Source organism: Anneissia japonica, unplaced genomic scaffold, assembly GCF_011630105.1.
Source record: "Anneissia japonica isolate Jap-2015-1 unplaced genomic scaffold, ASM1163010v1 scaffold2293_len299155_cov175, whole genome shotgun sequence".
Taxonomy (NCBI): Eukaryota; Metazoa; Echinodermata; class Crinoidea; order Comatulida; family Comatulidae; genus Anneissia; species Anneissia japonica.
Genome location: NW_022694961.1, coordinates 68,026 through 75,201, shown reverse-complemented (window position 1 = coordinate 75,201; position 7,176 = coordinate 68,026). Strand labels below are relative to the sequence as shown.

The window sequence follows — 7,176 nt, the reverse complement described above, 5'->3', positions numbered from 1 at the left end:
CAATACAGTCAAATGGATAAATAAACAGTGCTAAAATAGGAACAAGATGTTATAATTATATCAAGCATAACCCTTATATATAAATTCAATTTCATGAAAAAAGTGTTTCTGGCAGGATTCGAACCAGCATGTAACATAACGATATACTGTAATTACATTATAATAATTCTGGTACGGACTTACCTGTTCCACTGAAGTCTAATCATACAATTACATTCCCAACAAAGACCATGAAGTTAAGTATTCACACCTATGTCTGTAATATCTGAAATTGTACCAGTTGTATCTTCTTAAATGTCCTCCCTATTGTCGGTTTTATCTGCTGTGTCGTCCAAGGCTAATCCGAGGTGAAGGCTGGGATCCCCTCCGTAGCATCGGAAAAATCCTACGAACAGACACACGAGCATACACATAGAAATACGGTTCAAAGCACACCTATTACCAAACGGCAACTACTGTTCCTTGTTACAGTATTTGATTTTTTGAGGATTGGGTTAATCTAGTTAATCCGGAACAACAGAGGGCAGTATTATTCAAAATTGTTAGCACACACTTTAAATTCAATGCACACACCAGTTTGGTGGATCGACCATACGCGCAATAAGTCATTAAAACAGGTTCCCGTAGTCTCGAAAGCTCCGATGAGGGCAGTATAATAGAGGCAGTAGAGTATATTGGCCCTAATGACCGCCCATACAAAAAAGACATTACTATTCAATCAACTCAGTGTTTCTAGAGCTCCTCCTTATCAGAGCTAATAATGAAAAACGATCATTATAAAGAAACAGGAGCTTGCATTCTTCCTCGGAGACCGTTTCGGTATATTAATTAGAGGTCTTCTAAGAAACGCGTCGTTTTTCCACCTACACGGACGAAGTAAGAGTGTCATTATAATAAATGAAGCGGCTTTGTTAAAAACTATTTTCTCCATGATAAAACGTCTCTGTTATTTTTTTTTTTCAAGACGTGTGGTTGCTGCAGAGGACCGTTCCGTGATGAGACGCCGAAAGATATACATTCTTTGACGATACTGAAACGCGTTTGATTTTGGCATCCCCAAGAAGTAGAACCCGCAAGCGAAGTGTCTTGGCGCTATAGGATAGCAGATCACATCGAACAAAGACAACCCGTTACATTCGAACTCGTCCTAGTGGACAACGATGATAAACGTCGGATGTGGAATCCGTACGGCGTGTTCACAATGCAACTTAACTGCACACCGATAGCGCAGCCTGGTTGAGCTCATGAAATAAACGTAAAAGAAACGTAACACAGATATCTGTTTTGCTAGATTTAATTGTTTTTTTTTCAATAAACGCTGTTATCTGTTGACGTTTTCCAACGCCATAGCAGGGTCACCACGACCGACCCTCGACTGTGACCAGTATTCAACAGAGTAGCGGTACTCGTTTGACTGATAGGACCGCACGACGGAATTCGAGTGTGTAATCTATCTGAGGAAGAGCCTTCCTCCACACGAGTGAGAAACTTTCTTAGGAAAAAAATGTAGAATGTAAAAGTTGAATGATCGTGCATCCACGTCCGACCCTTAACTACGAAATGATTTAAAATAAATAGCAGTACTCGTCTGACAGATGGGTTAATGCCGAACGATGGAATCGTACTCGATGATGTTACACCTGGAAACCCTGAATCGAAGGTCGATAGACCGATCGATTCCTCGAGGTTTCACATTACAGTTACAGCGATCAGTGTGAAAGTATAGGAAAAGGTAATGTTAGGCCTATTGGTTGCGAAAGCAACAACCCACTAACGTGAAAAATAAATGGCAAGGAAAGGCAATACGATTGTTCAAAATAGTGTTTATTTACTTATTCTAGCGTTCTCCTTGCATTGTATGCTTTGAAATTTATGTGATCCTTAGTCAACCTTAGCTAGCGTAGAAATCGTAGCGAGTTTGAGGGCTCGAAGACTCTCGTATAGGCCTACTTAAACAGGAGGGTTGCCAAAGTGTGAGTCAGCGATTCATCCAGCGAGGCATGCAATTCATGCCAGCCATAGTGGTAATTCATGGGGGAAGTGTACCAAGGCACACAGAAGTCCATGCTAATAAGCACTTGTACAATTTATAAAAACAATTAATTACAATAATGAATTTTAACTACTTTTAACATAATTATTTTTATGTTAAAAAGACAATGTCCAGCTATAACAGACGTGACTTCAAATATGCCTATAATGAATGACTAGGCTATGTAATATTCATTTCACTCACGCTGCCCATTCGCCCAATGCATGGAGGGAGTACCTCATTTTTTTCACAAAATAAACAAACTAGCAGACAATTAAAAAACATGAAACCAACCACAATTGAAAGAGTAAACGTCATAATTTAAAATGCACAAAAGCCTAATAATGATTAATTTATGGGCTAACGTCCTGTGATTCATCATGTTTTAAAATACAAGTAATAATTTCACAGTATTTATTCAAATAAACGCCCTGTTTTGAACAAACTCCACCTCGAATAAACGCCCCCCTCACAAAAAAGGTCATTAGCAATAAACACCTCGAGGCGTTTAATTTTTTTCGAATTGTCTCTAAGTAACTATAGACGGATGAAATGGAAGCAATATCATTTTCAACATTGAATTAGTTATCATTGTTTTACCCTAGTGGAATTAAATTAAAATCCTCAAAGTCAATTTCCAATCAATTTGGTATAGTTTACTGGCGTTCCAACCAAGATTATTCATCATTATATTATCATATTGTCAGTGGTGGCGCTAGAAATTCGCTAGGTTAAAGAAACTTTAGTTTCTTTAACCTAGAATTACTCTCGTTTCGTGTATGTTATACCTGGAGGCTTCCCTTGGCGATTATGACATAAATAAAACATGTCGATCGCGTTTACGACGCAAAAATTCTAGGCGCATGCATAATTTTAGGCACGGCGGCTCAGGGTTGGCACGGTGGGTTTACGAAAGGGCCAAATCAGGCCCGTAGGCAGCATTTTCGATGGGGAAGTGCGTTTTTGCGACCAAAGCCGACTTTGGGCGACCGCCTAGGGATCTAGGGATCTGTCACTGTGAAGTTGTCCCCCACCCCCTAATCTGTCACTGTAAAGTTGTAACTTTTTATGTCCTTTACATCTGTAGGTCTACAGATGACATGGATCAATCTGCAATCACTAGAGCTGGTAATTTCCAACAGATTTCGTAGCACATTGTTAAAAATCAACGGTTAGAAGACCGGGAAAAAATGTGTAATGCATTCTAGGCCTATTTCGCATTTCCCGATAATCAGGAAAAATTTTAATGAAATAATAGGTTTTAAAAAGTGGACTTTTTGAAATTTGGTGGTCCAGGGGCAGAGACCTTAAGGGGTTTTTTGAGAAAAGCCCCAGGAGGCTCCGACAAAGTAGCATATTGAAGGTTTTATATAATGAATTTCTCAAGCACATAATTTGTGAATATTTAAATTTTCATTAATTTGTTTAATCTTCATTAATTTGGGTGTTTTTGAGACCTGAAAAAACGCTATTATTTTGTCCTGTACATCTGCAGGCCTACAGATAACATTGTTCATATTATAGATCAATCTGCAGTCACCGGAGGCGATAAATTTCAAACAAATTTCATATATTTAAAATCAATTGCTGGATGTGCTGGCAAATATATAATGCAATGCATGCTATAGCATTTTGTGATAATTAGGAACGATTTAGTGAAATAATAGGTTTTAAAAAGTGGACCGCCTACGGTCCTGTGATGCCAAATGCATCGGCGACTTCTTTGGTAACGCTGATTGTTCAGTTGAATCAGGGGGCGTTTCAGATTGCGTCGCAGTGAAAGGATTGCAGTGAAAACGTTGTAGCGACTGTGTAGCGATTCTATGGAAACCAGGCTTTAGTCTGAAAAAGTCTTGTCCAGGGACCCAGATGTTTTGCTTCCTGTCTTTCCAGGATCCTCCCAAAGGCCTCCTGTAACACCACATCTCAAATGCATCTATCCTCTTCCCATCGTTCTGTCATTGCCCTGGATTTACACCCATATATGGCAATTGAGAAGACCGTTGCATGAATCCGACGACACAATGACAAACTGAGCCTCTATCTGGGTGAGGACAGGGATTCAACTAAATGAATAGTGAATAATTGGTTCAAAATCCCGATGTAGACCGACACTTTTGGTGCTCCCTTTTGGTGAGTTCTAGTAGGCTCATCACAATCTGTCTCTTATACACATCTATATCTGTTTTGCTAGATTTAATTGTTTTTTTTTCAATAAACGCTGTTATCTGTTGACGTTTTCCAACGCCATAGCAGGGTCACCACGACCGACCCTCGACTGTGACCAGTGGTTTTCTCCTCTTGAAAAAGATCAGGTAATTTTATCTCATTTTTTAGGCCATTATATAGAGAAAAAAAATCAAAGACATAAGCAATATATTATTATATTCCAACAATATTGAGTAGAACGCACTTTCGTACATACCGTACATTATTACGACATTGAACCAAAAACAGTCTGTATAATTTTATTTAATTGAAGGCTAGTTGGGTAAAGCATAGTTTGTCTGATTTGCCAACCTATATGCCTAGGTAGGTTCAGGCGCGGATCCAGCGGGGGGCCATGGGAGCCCGTTCCCCTACCCCCGTCAGTCACACCGAAAAATATAAACAAAATTGAGAAGAGTTAAAGGGAGGAAAGAAAGAGGGGAAAAAAGGAAGTGTACCCATGAGGTCAGTTACGGATCCAGCAGAGGGCGAAAAGAGAGCTCGATTATTTTACCACTCACTAATTTTGAATTTTATATTGATTGTCAACGAACACAACGCTATTATCCCCGACGCATCAATCAGGGTGTGAAAAGGCCAAAAGGCGGAGACCTAAAGACAGAGATTTTTTAGTACCCAGCTATAGAACAGTTATCCATGCTCAGCATGGAGTAACGCCTACGCGTTCTCGTGCAAAAATCCGCAGGCCACCGACCCTTATGTGTATAATGATTTTGATAAACAATCATAATTCTCTGTACTATCTACTAAACATTTAACGAATGAACTTCCTTGTGTTGTGGTCATATTAGACTGTTATATTTTTAAAGAAGACCATTCAGCAAACAACATAAAACAAAATTCCCATAAAAACGTATAATTTCCTGAAATTTGGATATAGAGCGGACTTCCTTGTGATTTAGACCGAAGGAAAATGAAATGTATATGGGTCTGAACTTTGTAGGTGCAAAGTGTTCTTCCTTATGTTGTGGTCATATTAGGATATAATATAATTAAAGACCATTCAACAAACAACATGAAACATATATCAAACTTTTAGGTTAAAATTTCCGCTTCCGAGCATGGATATAACGTAATTTTTTAGATATATAATATTTTCATGACAGTCGAGAATGTACTGATTATAAAACTTATAGATAATTATTGTTGTCCGATTGTGTGCATTGAAAATATGATGACGAACTCGGGATACGGGCCTCGGTTGACACTCATATCAAAGGGCCTGTTAATTAACCTTGTACAGGAGCATGTGGTCACCTGCTACGATGCCTTCTCCTCTTTACCATCATCACATCATCATCATCATCATCATCATCTTCATCATCATCTTCATCGTCGCAATTATTAATTGTCCATTCTAAAATGGAGGAAATCTATTAATTCAGTGTTTATTCATTCATCAGTAGAAGTCTCGTAATGCACGTAAGTGCATTTCTCAGCATTTATAGAAAACAAAACTCTACGAAGGTAGGAGAACCACAAGACTACTGCAAACCACCCCCACCCCTGCGTCTAAAATAATCTTTCAGCGACGGAACAAGCTAACATTATGTTTTCTTCCCATGACCACGCCCACTCAGGGAACCCACTGGTATGTGCGATAGTCAGGGTAAAGCTCGGTTTCCATATAATCGCTCGCCCTATCGGCGACAGTCGCCGACAGTTGTCGGGAAGGTTGAACCTGGTTCAACTTTTCCGAATTCGTTGCAGACGCAGAATCAGGGTGCATTCCTACCTGCCCTGCGCAATCGGAAAGGCACCCCGATTCGTCTGTGAACCACAACTGGCACGACTGTCGGCGATAGGGTGAGCGATTCTTGGAAACCGAGCTCTCGAAAACTCTGGATCAACGCCTGAGAGGTCCCTATTCTCAAAATTGTCTATTCCCTCAGTCCCAACCATGGTGGGGGCAGTGAGGTGGACCCTCACGCACCCCTACCGCCAAATCCTGCATCCGCCCCAGGGGTGTCTAAGAGAGGAGGAGCATACGAGGGAGCATAACTGCCGTCGGGAGGAAGTCAATAATTTTGTCGAGAAACACTGCTTTGAAAATTTCCGAGCGTCTAGAAGTGCCTATTCTTAAAATTTGCTCCAAGGGCCACTGATCCTTAGGGGCTCCTTCAGTGCCCCTACCCATATTGTCCAGTAGGGTCATCGCTCTATAGCACCCTGATCCAAAAGGGCTTTGCTGATACAAAACAGCATAATGTGTCACTGACATCGACTGTAGGACATATAGCATATTAATCCAGCGGGGTGGGTTGCCTAGCCGGCCAGGGCCCCTACATTTATAAACATTTTTTAAAAAATAGGGATTAAGTAATCAAATTCTAAGTCTGAATGAGTGCCATTTCCGGGCTGCTCTAGAGGTACCAAAATCATAATTTGCTTTGCGACTCCCAGTATAGAACAGACTATAGGTCCTTGATTAGACTTTTGTGATGCCCTTGAGGGGAGAGGGGGAACATAGCTCCCGTCGAGAGGAAGTCAATAATTTTTTTGTAGAGGAACACTGCTTTGAAAAAGCATATTTTTACCATCTTTTACCACCCATTACTAGTGGGTGGAAGAGGATATATACATACATACATATATATTTATATATGGGCAGGTACTCAATCTGTACCGCTATAAAACACTGGAAGAAATTCATCATTTTATCATATACTCTTTCACGGGGGTGGGGGATTAGCAAAAAGAGTATGTTTTGTACTCTCGTGAAAATGATGAAAATAATGGATGACCCTTTATGGTGTTTAAGAATCAAGAATTTAATTATAATTATCCATTGTCTGTAAGAAAATAAAATACGCAAAATTGGAGGCTGACTTGATTATATTATATTAACAAATCAAATGACAAGGCGAGAGTATATAAAAGGAGACAAACGCCACAGTCGCAATTTTGTAACATAC

General features: G+C 39.9%; 1 protein-coding gene across 1 annotated transcript in view; it reads right to left on the bottom strand.

Moving 5' to 3' along the window:
- The window catches only part of LOC117101350, a 16,099-nt gene extending 15,640 nt beyond the window's left edge, over positions 1 to 459 (bottom strand). Inside the window, exon 1 of the mRNA XM_033241323.1 lies at positions 184 to 459. The gene's annotated coding sequence lies outside the window, so the exon portion shown is untranslated. The remainder of the gene's footprint in view (positions 1 to 183) is intronic.
- Positions 460 to 7,176: the final 6,717 nt, after the last annotated feature.